At 27.9% G+C, this 17,604-nt stretch overlaps 1 long non-coding RNA gene across 3 annotated transcripts in view; it reads left to right on the top strand.

The window, feature by feature from the left end:
• The window catches only part of LOC107439926 (uncharacterized), a 49,019-nt gene that overhangs the window by 24,153 nt on the left and 7,262 nt on the right, over positions 1-17,604 (top strand). The window contains exons 1-3 of one of the 3 annotated variants that reach the window (XR_002376855.4): positions 9,094-9,233; positions 9,324-9,398; positions 10,726-10,864. This is a non-coding gene — a long non-coding RNA (uncharacterized LOC107439926). Of the gene's footprint in view, positions 1-9,093; positions 9,234-9,323; positions 9,399-10,725; positions 10,865-17,604 lie in introns of those variants that run through there. The other 2 variants (XR_015433247.1, XR_011636622.2) reach the window with 2 other exon arrangements.

Below are 17,604 nucleotides of genomic sequence, written 5' to 3' on the forward strand. Positions count from 1 at the left end.
TTGTTGGGGAAGAGATCCCGGATGGAAGGTATCAATTTTAGTTTCAGGACAGTTTCGATGTATTTTTTGGCATTCAGGATGCCAAGAATCACTTGAATTCGGCCCACACCATCTGTAGACATACATGCCCAAATCATAACATTTGTTGGGTTTTTTGTAGTTGCTTCAATGCAATCAGGATGAAGTGCTTTACCTACTCTACGTCTCAGGTATTTTCTATCATCACTACCAAAGAGCGATATTTTACTCTCATCGCTCCAGATTACTTGCTTCCATTGATTTTCTGACCATTTAATGTGTTCTTTTGCCCACCCAACTCGCTTTTCGCTTTGCTTTTGATTTAAATATGGTTTTTTCCTTGGAATTCTAGCCTGTACTCCAAATCCTGATAGCCCTCTTCTTATTGTTCCTGAACTTACTGCAATACCCGCTGCATTCATTTCACATCTAATGGTATCTGATGAAGTTTTTCTATCTTGAAGGCATAGCCGCTTAATTTTTCTATCGGCGGTAGCACTTGTGCATTATTATCGGACTGATTTGGCTTCATTTTCCACTGATTTCGTTTTTTCATAACGTAAACAGAACTTTCGTACACCAGAACAAGTCACTGAACCACTAACTTGTCTTGCAATTTCAGCATATGAGAGGCCATTTTCTCTCAATATGACAATTCGGCTTCTTTTTGTAGATGTCCAATTAGTACTTCTTGTTGATGACATTGTTTAAAATTAGTTTAATTAAAAGAAAGGACTTTAAAATTAAAAAACAGCAATACTCTATTTAATTGTACTAGTATGCATCATTCCGCAAAATATTTCCACAACAATAACTCTTTTGCCATCCAAATAACCTAAACTATAGTTACAGACATTTGATTGGTCCTAAGAACAGTGTTTGTGATTGGCTAGTACGCTTTTATTACAAAACACGTCTTTATTCAAAACGATTCATGTTTGTTTGTTCTACTAAAATAAGGATAACTTTTTTTGTAATACAGATATTTTAATTCTGTTTCTGTTATTAAATTTTACATTAAATTACCTTCAATTTGATATATAAACTGTTGTATTTGAGCGAAAATTAATATATTCTACAAGCACACAAAGTTGAAAAACATGAAACTTTCAAAAAGTGTCCACACTTTTGGCCACTACTGTATATAATTCGGCAAACAACGATAAAGAATCATCCGAATTACTTGAAATAGTATCATTTGTGCTGATTATTAGGTAATTTTTATCGTTTTCTTGATAAGTATTCTTTAGTTTTGAAAGAATAATTTCAACTAGAATTCAGCTATTCTGCTTTCAAGTTACGTATTAAAATTCATATCGAGATCATACAATTATAAAATTTTGCTATGTGGTATGTAATCTAAAAGTAATAAAGGAATAATCTATGCATGTATTATTTGAAAATAAAATTTTCAAACGAAAACATTTCATTTCGTATTCTCCGGATTTATAAAGCAGGTGAATGTTATGATTTTTATAATAAAAAAATTTGCTTGTAAGGAATTTTTTCCTTATTTGATGATAGATCCCTACAGAATGGTTTTTTTCGTCTGTTTACGAACTATAAGAATAAAAAAAAGAAACAATATGAATATTTTTTTCATTTCAATATGAGGAATTTTTAAAATTGTTTTTTTTTTATCCTAAGAATTCTTTATTTTACGTTTCTTAGTTTATAATATTTTGATAAAAATTGTTGTCAAAATACTCTTTTTGAAAAATTAAATGGTATAACATTATGTCTTTATGTATACTTCTTGCATATTCTGATGTTTGAAGTAATATGATTTAGAAAAGTATGGAATAAAAATTCGGTGCTTATGTATTAACGCCACCGAAGCTATAGATTTGGTGGTTTTTAAGTGCCGCCAATCTACACTTAAAATGTTTGCGACAAATAATAAAATAAAACACTTTATTTAAAATCAAATCACTTTTAGAATTCAAAGCACTTTATTTAAAATCAAAGTAGTCAATTGGATTTCGGTGGAAAATGGGCCGATATCGATTTTAACATAGATTCAAAACAATCTCCATTTTCTTTCACCTGATGCCATCGCCACATGAATTCTAATAAATAAGATTCCAAATGAAATAACATTTCCGAAACGTACGTTTACCAAGATAAAGTTTCATGTCATGGGAATTGGTACATTTTCGTTTTTTTTTTGGTAAAATATTTCGCTCCTGAAAAAAAAAATTGCATCTTGTTCTATTTTCGGCAAATCCCAAACACGGATTTTCGTAGCACTAAAAAATGGCGTCAAAAATAAACAAACAACGAGGTAACAAGAATTCCAAAAGATGATATCCAGGATTATTTGATGATAATTTTCTAAAGAATGGTTTTCCACGTCCGATTATGAATAAAAATAAAAAAAAACATGAATTTTTTTTTTAATGTGAGGAATTTTACGAATTGTTTTTGTTTCGTAAGTATTCTTTACTTTAAATTTTTTAATTTCTAAATAATGATTTTTATTGAAACTTAAATTTTTTGATAAAAATTGTTATAAAAAAACCTTTTTTACAAAATTAAATTATATAAAATTATGAGGCTTATGTATACATTTTGCTTATTTTAATGCTTGAAGTAATAAGTAAAGAGTTTAAATAAGGTCTTTCATGTTATATGAATAAATTTAGTAAAACTATTTCTCAGTCATTTGGTTTTAACTCTAATAAGAAGATGCGTATTTTTTTCTGTTTATTTAGAAATATTTTTCCGAAGTGTTTTGGATGTTCCTTCCTTAAAAATAAAGAGATACTATTTTGTTTTCCTTTGCATAAGAAAGAATATCAAACATTTTTCTTTTTTAAATTTAATAAGCCACAATAAAGAAGGAACGTTACAATGCTTCACGCTACATTAAAGACGTCTCCAGAGTAACTGAATGACTGTTCATGTAGAAATCGCAGGTATTCGTCTCATATAACAACGCCCCCTACAGTTCGTTGCGATCGCGAATTTGGCATGACATACATACATCACATACAAACAAAGCATTCTAATTTTTTTTTATAAGTTAAAAATTTCAAAATAAAAATCAAATTGTGCGTAAATTGTTTTGACAATACATTTACAGACACTTCGTTTCAGATTTCGCGCTATTTAGAAATTAATTCAATTAATTATATTTTATCTAACCAATACTCGATGTTTAATTTTACATTCACTTGAATATTTTATTGCGAATGCTTCTTTCTATATCATGAAAAATGCATTTATTATTCATAAATATATTTACCTTGTTTTGTATTATTAAAAAAAGATTTATTCATTTTAAAAGAAATTACAAAATAATTGTATTTTCTATAATTGCACAATTTAATACGATATTTTACGTTTAATTGAATTTACATTGCAACATTTAACAAACTACAACATTCATAATTTATAGTAATATATTTATTTTTAAGTATCTTTTCATGCTAACTCTTAACATTCTGTTTAACTCTTAGCTATCTTTTATTTCATTCCATTGCTATTCCATGTGGAATTCTTTTATTCGCGGCATTCTTTTGATGCCTTTGATAGACGATGTTTATTTCTCCTTTTATTCTATAAGTCCCAGACCTTATTTTTTTATCAGACTCCATTTATTTACTTTGTTGCTAAATATTTAGATTCTTTTAATTAAATATTATGATGAATAGGAACGTTAGTTTAAAGAATATAAAAACATCTTTATTGTGTGATTACTGCACTTTTATCAACAATCCTTCAAATATTTATTGATTTAAAAAGAAATGCACTTGTTCCAACCAAAAAATATGAGTATAGCACTCATAAAATATTTAAATACTTTTTTGTAAGAAGATAAATAGAATGATGCATTTAAATTTGTATTTCTAATTTATGAGCTATAACTTCAAAACATAGTTTTTATCAATTGAATGAATTAAAAAATGGTCTTAATTACTTAAATGTTTATATACAGGGAGTTGTTTTATGTCCCCTTATATTTATATCCACAGAAAACTTTTCTATTTTGGATAAAAATGAAACTTAATTATTTTGCTCGGTTTCCATAACAACTCCATCTTCAATTTTTGCTTTTTTGTTCAGTCTTATTTAGAATTTGATTGCTTAGAAACTTCGATAAATGGTTTTTTGCCAAATAAATTTTTTTGCAAGAGTGCGGAAAGTTAATTCCTGATTAAAGTTATTCACTTTAATCAGTATTCATTATTTTAAGTGCACACGTTGACTGGACAGAGTTTTACAGAAATCTTGAAAAAATAGTTATTATAACTTTAATTTAAACTTAATTTTTAATTCAATTATTACTAAATTTTCAATCAATATAAATCGTTAATAAAGTTAGTTACCATCTTAAAAATGTTTATCATATTGCATTTTGCGTGATGAGGTAAAGGAATACGAAAAAATAATTATGGATAATAAATTTTGTGTTGTATAGTGAAAAAAAAAACATTTCAGTAAAAAAAAAATACGGTATTTGATCTAATTATTTTTTAGTTTTTCTGTTCATATGGTAACGGTATACTGAACATTCTGGTTTTATAAATTATAGTTCTCATTCACTTTAGTAAAAAATATGAAACTGAATTCGGAAAAGTTTTCAACATTTAAAATGTACAAAGAGAAGAGATTACAAAGGAAGTATGGTGAATTAATGTTACAGGTAGAGTGCCTGTATTGAAAAGAGTGATGACAATATCCAAGAGCGCATGCGCTGCCGTCATATTTTTGTCCAAGGGGGTTGCCAGATGATACACTGAAGTTGGCGCCACTTGCTCATTTGGAGTTATTCTGAAGGTTCTGCTATTTTAAGAGTATATACTAAAGTATCAATAATATAAACTTTAAGATTGGAAAGCACATGATATTACAGATTTTTTAAGAAACATTTTCTAGCATCTGAAATTGTTAAAAAATTAATGTCAATGAGGAAAAAAAAAGACTTATGAAAAGACTTCAGCTTTTAATAAATGCCTTAAATAAAATAAAAAAATTAATAATGATTATGCCATATATTTCAGAAATAATAATTAATATGATTTATTATTATTTATAACTTTTTCAGGAAAAAATTATGGCATATTCACCTGAAAAGGTATTGTTTATTTCAGCAAACTGTAAACAAAAATTTCCATAATTAGTTGAAATTTAAAACAAACTAGCATTTTATACAGTTGGTAACGAAAAGTAAACAAATGCTACTTTGTAACGCGCATTGTAACGCGAACATTGTAACGCTCCAACATGTCAAAGTAATATCGCCAAACTCTGCACTTCTGAAGTTTTGATAAAAAGATGCTCAAATCTTAAAATTTATAAGTAATTTAGATAGAAATTATGTGTATTAAAAGTAAATACATTTATTCTTATCTAACCATTAGTTATTTAATCACCTTGTTCTCTTTACAATGAGATAAACATAACTTTATATGCACGCAAGTAAGTGATAATAAGGATAAATTCGAATAACTAACAACTATCCAAATTTTCACCCATAATTTTAACATTTACTGTAATTGTGAAGTTTCTTATTGAATAAAGTAAGTAATGAACTTATTACATGCATTTATTAATACAGAACATAAATTTTTTGAGTCCGATAATTTTCACTCCGTGTAATTCCAATGGCGAATTTTCCACTCTCGCCTCCGGCGGTAAAGTTTTTCTTTTCACCAATCAGGAATCGTTTCTCCCTTGTCCACACTCTTTTACTCTAGGCACTCTAGTTACAGGTACACTGTAAAAAAATTCTGTTAAATTTACAGGAAAAAGTGTCAGCTGGTGTGCCAATATAAAGTCATTTTACAGAAAAATATCGCTATTTTAAATCAGATGCCCACCTTTTACGCAAATAAATGATGTTATTTTGACAAAAAATACTCTGTAATATTACATGTAATATTAATGACAAAAAATACTCTGTGTATGTAATCTGACAACAAAAAAACTGTATAAAATAAGTATGGGTGATTCTCACGAAACATGACAATTCACTGTCCCTTGCTCCAAGATCTAATACTGTAAAACTAAAAGAACTTTTTTTAAAAAAGAATTAATAAATAGCATTGCTGTTAGCATTTTAAAATGACTTTGCACTAGTATTGACTGTTTTGTATACTTAAAAAAATTAATTTAATATCAAAATGTCTTTTTCCTGGCATGTCTCAAACAATATTTCCAATAATAACTAACTTCAAAACTTCCCATACATTTTTCAAAATCTAATTTTTTTGTCTTATCCTATGTAAGCATTTCTAGAATATACGCAGAGGGTATTGTTTACTAAAACTTCGCTTAAAATAATTTTTCCTGTCAATAATTTGTTTGTCCCATGAAAATCTGTCATTTTCCTGGCTACTTTTATTTAGTGATTTATAGCAAAAATAGATAGTGCCAGAAATCAATATCTTATGTTAATAGATTGATTAGATACCCTCCTATCTGAACATGTCTTGTTGCATGAATAAAGAACCAATTTTCTGGCTCAAAATCTATTTCAAAAATTTTTTCAAGAGGAGTAGATTTTTATGCTGTCATTTTCCTGGCTTCTTGAAATCATTAATAGCAAAAACTACATAGATTTATCTGAATTATTTTAAGTAATACTGCTGTTTTCTGCAGAATATAAACGTTTTCGGCCAAAATATTAAATTAAAGTAAAGTTACATGCTATAAAATGGCAAATTTGTCATTATTCTGACTGTCATTTTCCTGGCTTATGAATGTCAGGACATTGAAGTGTTATCAGAAATTCTTTTTAACTGCTAATATTGTAAAGAGGGAAAGTAAAAATTAACCTAATACCAAGTTTATGTATGATTGTAATGTGCTTGGATGTAATCAAAGTTATTTATTTATTTAATGATTGATTATTATACACAATTTTATTCCGTACATATCAGCAAAAAAAATTTTTTTGTTTCTTTATACAGTGGATAAAAATAATTAATTTAAGCAATTTATGGTTCATCTAACATAAAGGCTTAAGTTGAGTTACTTACTATTAACTTAAAATGACTGTTTTTTAAACTTCTAAGGTAATATGTCATTTTCCTGGCATTCAAGATTCGGTGAATTTCTATTTTATTCTTTTTCTCGAGCAAATATCAATAAACTACACTGCTATCTATAAGATATTAATAAGTGTAGCTAAAGAAGTATACAAAAAACATTTTATATTATTTTGAAGACTTTAAATTTAAAGACATTTTTTGATCCGACTTGTCATGTTTCGTGAGAATCACTCTTATACCAGCATTATTGTCGGTGTGAGGGCTCTGCCCCTGCGCAACCGTAGCTCTAGTGTCTCAGTAAAACGAAAAATCTTTAAATTTTGTTTTTATCTAAAAATTCCTATTTATTAAAACAATACTTAACTGTTGAAGCGTTAAAAACTATAGTGTCTCACTCGTATAAAAATGTTTGGGAATTTATTATATATAACGAAGTTTAATAATCAGGTTTGCTATCAATTTGACAATAAAGTCGAATTGCAATTTTATTTATACGATTTTTAAAGCCAAAAGATAATTGCTGAAAAATAAGAGCCAGTAAAAATATAAAAATTATTTGAATAAAATAGATTTTTCGTGCAATAAACAAAACTGCATGGCAAAAACTAGAATTTGAATGGTATAACTGTAAGTGGCGTAGTGGAATATCTCGATCCTTATTGGCTGTTAAAGCGGGGCACTTTTTTACTTAAACAACTGTTATTTCTAATTTATTTCAAATAAGTCAAGTCCGTTAAGTATCAATTCTTTTAAGGGGACACTTCAGATTCAAAATGATTTTTTTTAAATATCAACCAATTTTAATGAAAATTTCAGAGATTGTGAAAAAAGAATTTAGAAAGTTATTCCCAAAATTTGAAGCAAAAATATTAATTTGTTGAAAAGTTATAATTTTTTTAATAATTTATCCGCAAGTTAAATTACTAAATGTTAAAATATTTCAAAATGTTTCTTGCGCATGAGTTTTTATCGTAGCTGTATGAAACTCATTTATATTACAGTTTGAATAAGTATAAATAAAATTGGATATGTTTGAACAACTTAGCTCTTAATTTTAAACAAATAAAAAATCAAAATATGATAGTCTTTATATAATTTTTAAAAATTGAAATTTAAATAACAATTTAAAGTAATTTAATGAAATATTCAGTGAGTATTCAGCTTTTATTTATATCACATTGGTTACGGAACATTAGACCAATCATATATTTGAAGAAAAAGAAAAAGATTTATTCAAAACTCATGCGCAAGGAACTTTTCGAAGTTTGAATATTATCGTAAAAAACAACATTGAGAAAAACTGTTTAACTATAAAAACAGACAGTTTACATAACCTTGTTTACAAATCTTGAAATGCTTATAACTTTGCAAAAAATGACTGAAATTGAAAAATTTTTCTTTTAAATTGTAGCTAGATATAACTATTATTTTTTTAAACAAAAATTGAAAAAAGTATAATTTGGTCGATTTTTGGGTTTTTCATCGTGAAGTGTCCCCTAAGTGACACTTTCTATATTCTTTTACAAAAGATTTAAATTCTTTCACTTTATATTTCTTAAACTAAACTCAGTGGTGCGACAGCCCATAGAGGGCCAAGTCTCTTGGGCTCTGGGGTGCAGGAGCAGATGCTTCGGTTGGGTGGTCAGCCGAACGCGAAATCCCCAGTGTTTAGTTCCCAAGCATGCTTGGTACTCATTTATCGACCCACTGAAGGGATGAAAGGCTTACTTAGCACAAAAACAGGCGCGAAGAGACAGGCACAGGTAGAACATATACAAATGATTTGTGCATCAGAGTTGTCAGGTACACAAAACAAAAATATATCATGGTTATTACAAAGTGCATAAAAAATAATAAATCTAAGCTAAGTAAAAGATGTAGACGAGAAAGAATGATATTGTAACAAATTTGATGTACGATTCTGCGTTGTATTTAATTAATTCCTCGTTAATTAACATTCTTACTTATGTGTGGAAACTTAGTTCGTCTTTAACGCGCCACCTTGTTTATAAATGATCGGCTGGCACTAAGGTCAAAGGTCATGTGTCTATGTATCAGTGATCGTCTTGTTCTTGATTTGCAACCCCCAATTGACCCTTTTAATCAGTTTATGATTAGGATGAAAAACTGAGATAAACTACTGTGTCAACAAAACTTCTTTAAACCATCAAATTTACAGAGAAAGCGTGTAAAAAGGACTCGCATTTTTTTTACAAAGTAAGTGCCATTTAATTAGAAATCATCAAATATATTACTTGTAAAAAAAATTATAACTTTCATGTTATTGATTTTTTTGATAACGAAAAGATCTGGATATGCAAGTGAGAAAACTGGATCATACCATAAAATTTTCCTGTCTATAAGAATGTACCAATAACATGGGTAAATAGTTTTATACTACTTTTGTCCTTTTTATTATATAGGTACTCAGTGGCTTATAGTAATGTAAGTAGTAAGTAGTATTTTTGTTATGACTTTAAATTTTAATTACGCTTACACTCCTAAATACCACAAATATACTAATATCCTCTTATCATATTCCTTAAGAAAATATTTATTGTGTTTTTATTGTTTTTAACGTAGTTCTCAGGTATTTATTTGTAAAAACATCTAATGAAATTTCTCTCTAAATTGTTACGTTAATAATTATGATTGAGAGCTTCTTTTTTTTCTTCTATTTGTCTTCTCAACATAAATTTACGCCGTACAGAAGAGGCATATGTTACAAACGTTAATGAGACATCTGAACAGTTTTCTTTTCGTTTGTGTTCTGAAGTATTTTTTTTTTTTTTTGCAATACAATATTTAAAAAAAAATAGACAGCATATTCTGACTTTATTTAGCTTCTTTCTAAACAATTTCCTTTTATGTTGAATTATGATTATATATGCTATTCTTCCACTTCTTAAATTAACTTTATTATTAACTACATAATATAGAATTTTACAAGCATCATAATATGAAACTTTTATTTTTTTGCTAAACTCTCACATGTTTGTCACACGGAGGAAAAAACTCTTCTAAAATTACCATACTATATGAGTAGGGCATTTCTAGTAAAAAATCCTTAATTCTAGTTATAAAACCAAAATATATAATACTTATAAACCCTTCATTTAGTTTTCAAAATCGCAGTTTATATTACCCAACATGTAGTAAAAATACAAAACAAAAAATTTACCAAATAAATTTTAAGCCATGCTTTAAGGTATAATAAAATTACCAAGTTTTACCACATTTACTAAATTTTATCACAAACCATAACACTATATTTTGTGGTTAATTTAACTAAAATTATTGCAAAAGTGCTTCGGTAAAAATTAACGAGCTTTGTCGTGGACCCATTGAGACAGAAGCACCATTTAACCTTAATTTAACCAACAATTTAACCATATTCTGGTAGTCTTGACTGTACTTTTTATTCAGTGCATGACACTTCAATGAGGCATTTTAATTTTTTTTATTTACTTTCGAAAATGCTTACAGTTTAAATCCATAATATACAACTTACACCAGAAATAAACAACACTGCTTATTCTTTGCTGTAATTTTTGATCTTTTGAAACTTTTTCAACTCTCAAGCGCTGTGTCATTATCATTACCACTTTAAAAAATTTACTCATTTAATCTTTTCCTCATAAGTAGTTTTTTAAAGATATTAAAATTTTATGCTTAACAATTTAAAAATTTTAATTACATTTTCTTTCAGACTACATGTTGAAGGGACTCCCAACACGCCCTTAAACTCATATTCGAAAACGTGAGTTACCGAAACGGGAGCAAGTATGTGTGTTCAGCTATCAACGATGGTAACAAAGCTAAAACCTTCTTCGTGCTCACAGTTTACCGTAAGTACTTTTTCATAAGTAGTACTTAAAATTTAGTACACCTATTTGCTATCGTTGAAAAACATATCTTATATGAACTACTTATTGAGAAGTAATCTTTAATTTCATTCTGTATGAAAAAGTTTTTTTGTTTGTCGTAAAATATTCAATAGAAAAAATTTGACATTAACATTTTCTTAGAAACTTGAGACTTTTTATTAATAAATAGTTTATGTTTATTATTATAGTATATAAATATTATATAGCTTTTCATATTTACCTACTATCTTGGCAAATTGATTGAGTAAATAGTTGTTATATTCTTTTATTATAATTCACTTGCGATACTTCACTTAATGTAAGTATCGCAAGATAACATTGTATTTATTAAGATTTTCATAATATATATGAATCAAAAACTTTACATTTCATATTTTTAAAATAATTTTTCTTTAAATAAATGACATCCTTTGTAGTTAAAATTGCACCATTTATTTGCATTGTATGCAATAAATTATTGCCATTTGAGAAAATTATTACGAAAATTTTCTTTTTAAATTCTATGTATAATCTCTTTACAAATTAAAATTTTTGCATATTTAATTAGATAGCCAAACTTCACTATTACAGTTTAATAAAAAATAAAGCTTATTTTTTTTAAAGAATTTATAATTATATTCAACATTTATTATTATGTTATTTTAAAACTCTAAGTATTACTTTAAAACGGTATTTTTGAATTTGAATGAGGAATTAAGGGTGCTTGCTTTTTTTAGTAATGTTTTTTTTAGCAAACAACTTCTTTTCCTTTTTAGACTTATAACTTGTGATTATGATGATAACTACCTTACTAAATTATCTATAGCCTGAAATATATATGCGAATCATATTTTATTTAACTCTGATCACCTATACATTTCTTAATTTTAATATTCAAATGTATAATTATCTAAAATTGTCTTTAAATATTTCTTGGTTATATTAAATTACTTTTAATTACCTATAATTCAATATTTATTATAAAATGCCTGTACCTTTTACGATAACCGATTATTGGCCAACCGGACTGAGTAGGGGTCAGAAAACTGGCCTTGAATCAGAAAGGTTCTTGGATTGAATCCCGGACGAAATATGGATGCTCTTTCATTCTCTGTACTACCTGTCCCTACTGTGGGAGCAACATTGGCCCTCACCAATTATGGTGCCCCTGAAACAGTGGCCAATAAATCTACCCTAATACGCCTGAATTGACGAAATGATAACCCAGGTAGGTATTGGAAACAAAAAAGAAGATAACTGATTAAAATAATTAAATTATCGCAAATTATTTTCCGATTCGTTTTAAACTATTGAATTACCTTAAGATGAAAGCAGAATCAGGAATAGTTTCATACGCTATTTTCAGAAATTGTACATTAGTAAACGTCATCACTTATTGTTTAATATTGAAAAGATGACAAATTTTCAATTTTCAATTTAGAATCTGCCATTCCTTTTATCTTGCTTTATGTTCATTTGAATATAATCACTTTTAGAACTAAATGTTGAAGATATTTTTCTCCAAAGAGAACATATGCGGTGCACTAGCTTTATAGAACCACTCAATATGTTTTCTAAATAATCTATTTTCTGTCTGGAAATTAATTCAGAAGCAGTTAAAGTTTAGTGAACAGTTCGACTTTAGAGTTTTCGAAAAAATAATTTAAGGAGAAATACTTCCAATTCATCGATTGAGCCTAAAAATAAACTCCAAAAACTAAGCACCCCTTTCATTTTCTTTACAAAAACAGAAAATAAAATACATATAATTTATTAAAAAATAATAAAATAGAATCTCAAAATACTGTTTTATATCCATATCCCAAAGAAGAGTACATCGTTAAAATTTTCAAGCCTCAAGGTATTTACTTCAATCAAATCAAAATTATTTAAGTTTAATTTTATGCAATATCTGAAAGTTAATTTCATTTCTCTTAGTTAATTTTACATAAAATTTGAAACTTAAAATCATGAAATTAGTTAATACTATTAAGCTGAATCATACTGCAAAAAAGTGTCTATAATCTAAATTGACAATAAGAATTTAGCAGCAGCATTTTAAAAAAATAGTTAGTGGCATAAAACCCAATCAAATAATTGGAATTATCTTGTAAAATCCACTGCTAGACAGACTATCAAAGTTTTTATGTGAACATATACATAAATAATCACTAATATCCAATATTTAAAACTTTTCTGTTATAAGACATGCTATATATGAAATCCAACATTATTCGCTAACATCTAGAAGCTTAAAATCACATGCTTAACTGTTGAAAGTGATTTTAAAAATCATTGAATTGTTATCTTTAAATCAGTTACAGGTAAGATGGGATCAAAGAGCCAAAGTTTTCCCTTGAAGAGATTTCCAGGCATACCTTTAAGCGATAATATTCCTAATACCTTTAGAATCGTAAAACCCTCAACTCTCGTAAACACTCTCAACTGCGTTTATCCTTTGCAGTTGGGATCGTCCTTTTCTTCTTTGTCCTTGCGGCTTTGTAAAAACGGAGCTTTTTACGGTGTTTAATTTGGTACAGAATTTATATGTATGCAGCAGAATTTCTCCTTAGTATAGACAGGGAAAACATGTTATCCGGTACATATTTCCTTTGTACTATCGACGGAGGAATACTGCAATCCATTACAGACTTCTTTCAGAAAAATCGTCTATAAAATAAAACAAATGGAAATGTAAACAGAATTGTCCGATGATCTTTTTAGAAGAAAAAAAAGAAGAAAAATGCAAATCTTGTCTGGTTAAGAAGTTTGTGAGAAAAGTCGAGATTTAAATAAATACTCTTCAACAGTCGCGCAGTTTTGTTTAAAATATAATTTTCAAAATATTTTAAACTATCATTTTCAATTTAAAACATATTACAACCTTATCGAACTTAATTTTTAAAAAGAAAATAACTCAAAACACTATCATTTCTATATTTTTTTCTCAAATAATTCATGAAACAATAACCAGACTATAATCTAAAAGTGGGTTAATTAATTTTTATGCGCTGTAAAAAAATCTGCATAAAATCAAGGTAAAAAGTACCGGCCCTCAGGGGGCCTGCACTTTTTATCGTAGAATCCATTTTTATTGGTACATGTTACTGAACAAAAAAATCGTATACCGTGATTTTTATAGAAATAATTACCGAAAAAATCACTGAGTCACTAATTAAATAAATATTACTGTAAAAATTACGGTATAATGTTTTAGGTTAAAAATGGATATTACGGATTATGCTCCCAAAATGTATACTTAAGTAAGTAGCGTAATTTGATCCGGAATTCGCGGAATGCAAGCAGAGGAATCCTGTTAACTTATACAGACTTTTTCTGAAAAAAAAACACCAATTTCTTTGTAGTACAGACGTAGGAATCCTGCAAGACATTGCAGACTTTTTCTGTTAAAATAAAACAGAATTTCTACATAGTATAGATAGTGGAATCCTATTAACTAGTACACACTTTCTATGTATGCATTACAAATTTTTCATAATGCACCAGTAGAAATGCAAGAAACTTTAAAATTCTTTATTCTATCAACTTGTAAGCAGTTTAATAATCACATGGTTGAATGTCATGTATCTTTAATTTATTTATATAAGATTCTAACAAAATGAAATTGCGTATTTTTTTTAATCAAAATAAAGAATTTTGCTGAAATGTAGTAACATAATTGAGCGAAATTTTGTTCAAATTCGCTAAATCACGCTCAGATATAAATTGAAGACCATATATATGAATTAATTACAAATAGTAAAAGCAGTATAATTTGTCGAGATTTTTAGTCAAATCTGTAGAATTTGATTAAAATTGAAAAATGCTAGTCCATTTAAAACTTATTAAACTTTTGAATATGTGGAATTTGTGGCATGAATAATGTGAATATGTGGAATTTTTCATTAATAAAGCATGAACTTATGCATATTTTCACTATAACTGTTATTCATTTTGCGATCAATTAAAAGCGTTTGTGTTTTATCCCTCAACAATCGCGGTCAGCTGGACAGGCAAACATTAATGGTTCTGCTGTATCCAACATACAATCTATACAAAATAGTTAGAAAATGTCAAAACTATGGTTATTTTGAGACTTCTCATTTTCAATGATTAATCACTAGATTTATTTACTTTTTAAACATTAGACTAATAAACATTATTTTTTAAAAGTATTTAAATTTTTAAGTGAATATTTTTACAGCATTAAGTCTAAAATCAAATTAAATCTCGATAATTTTAAAGATTATAGCTGTTTTAATTGCATTAACAAATTAAAAATCAGGAGGAGCTGAAAATTTTAAATTTCTTCTGAACCCACAGCTTTAATTATAATGGACTCTAATTCAACTATTCTGGATAACACAATGTAAAACTATTAATACACTCATGAATTGCTGCATTTAGGATTTAAAAAAAATTTAATAAATATTTTCTTAACTGCCACAAAAAGAGGCTAGGCGTTGCAAGGGTAGTATTTTTTCAGGGATGATCAAAAGCAAATCTCTTCTGGCAGAATGACCAAAAAATCTTGTCCCCTGGTGAGCTTATTTGAAGTTATCTGTGGTTTCTCATCAACATCTTTTTTTTAAAAAAAGGAACGCCCAAAAAGTTTCCCCAGGAAGAAATTTACGTCTAAAATTTAGAAAATGCACTTTGTAGTATCCCCTTGCCGAGGGAGAGAAAGTTAGAACCCCAGAAAAGACTCCGACAGCACTTTTCCTGAAGCAATAAAATCGAGTGATATTTGAATTATAAAAGTATTTTCCCCTCGGTTTGGCGGGGGATGAGCAGGGAATGATTCAGCAGTTTTTGCCAAAACTCTCCTAAAATAGATGCAACTTCTTATTTACTTATTTTTTATTTAATTTTTCTAAACTTGAGCAGAAGGTTTTACTGTTCCATCAGAGCATTTCATTTCCAATAGCAACAAAACTGATCAAGCAGCTGACGTGGTGGTTACTAATTTAAAGGAACTTGCAAGTGACCTTCGATCTCGTTGCACCCCCATTAGGGATTCCTCATTAGATTTTCCTCAGAGAGGGGTAAACGACGTGAAAATGGTAAAAAATAAAATAACAATTATTACAAACCATTTATTTATAATTTTTGCCTTAAAAAATATAAATTCAAATCATAATTAATATCGCTTTCTATTTATAGTTTTTTTAAACTTTTTTCATCAGAAAGTAACCAGATTGGAGAGCGCCAGTTCAAATGTCATTACGTCCCGGTGTTTCGGTGGGCCAGTTCATGCCTGTCACAATTGATTCTTAGAAGATGGATAATGCTTGTCATTCAAAGATGCAAAAGAGTCATTGAGTGTTCGAAAAGTACTCTCTCTTCCTTTCAGAAAATTCCATTCCGTAAAAGTGTTTTTTTTCTATTTATTTTCTTTATTTAAAGGATTGAAAACTCCTCATGCACTACAAAGTATAGCATGAGGCTTGCAGAAGTAAGTAGAAAACAAAAACAAGAAATTTTACGAGTTTACATTGAAAACGAAATTCCGCAAGGCAGCAAGACTTTCGATACTTTAGACCAGTTCTGAAAAAACAGGAGGCCAACGAATAGAAAGACGTCTCAAATCAGTCTTTAATTTAATTCGGGTACTCGCATACAGATTGCAATGAAGAAGAATGCGGTCAGCATCGCCGCAAACGCAAATTCCACAGATCACCAGATGGAAACGAAATAAATATCTTCTAAAATTTCCATGGTTTGTTAAAATTTGGGTTAATTTAAAATCAGTTGCAAAGAACATAAAAGTGTTTGGAAAAAAAAGTTAGCTGTTAAAGAATCAATTTAGAATTCAATTTAGAAATTTAGAAATCAATTTAGAAATCAATTTAGAAATTTACGAAATAATTAACTTCAAAAATTTCGAAAAAGATATTTTTCGAGGTAAGTTTTGAAAAAAATTGAGAAAAAAGTAACGATTTCCTTCGACAGTCTCGTTACAAATACTTGTACTTTTCCCCGATAAAAGTAACAAAAAATCAAGTTAAAGTTCTAAGTAATGAAGGGCAAGTAAATGTACGTTGCTTTTACTTTTAATTTCGTTACAACTAACAAAAGTAAAAGTATTGCCATGTATTTAAATTATTTAACTAATTTAAAGTTGTACTCCTGAGCAATAATAAGACAATTAATTTAGGGACTCAGAAAGTATAGTTATGTTTTTCCGTTAGTTATATTAAGTTAAGTAATTTTTTAAGAAAATAACTTTTATAATTTACATCATCTTCATAGAACTGAAAAATAGTGAACATTCATCCGAAGAAAATAAATCTGAAATTATAAGCACCATAGGGGCAACTTTGAATATTGTTATTAGAAAAAGATCGACTTCAAACTAAACATGTTAAATAAAATTATTTTTTGTTTTCAACTTTTTTACGCAGTAAGATTTTAGCACAGTCAGACTTATTATTGTTGCTTCACACAACCTTTTCATTAGTTTCGAAATTTTATGAGTCATCTTCCAAATTTTGATTTCCTAAAAATTAAAAAGAAAATTAAAATTGGAAATATACTTAAAAATTATGAATTTAAAAGATGGGTAAACAGGAGTGGGGCAATATTTGTTATTTAGAACAAAAATAAAACTGTGGGAAAAACTCAGCTCTCAATCTTTATTTGCAGGAAAATTAAAAAATTTAAATTTGAAAAATTTAAAACTAAGTATGGAATACGTGATTTTATAAAAGTTTTTTTACGAA

This window comes from Parasteatoda tepidariorum, chromosome 1 (assembly GCF_982258835.1).
Source record: "Parasteatoda tepidariorum strain Cologne lab strain chromosome 1, Ptep-v5.0, whole genome shotgun sequence".
Lineage (NCBI taxonomy): Eukaryota > Metazoa > Arthropoda > Arachnida > Araneae > Theridiidae > Parasteatoda > Parasteatoda tepidariorum.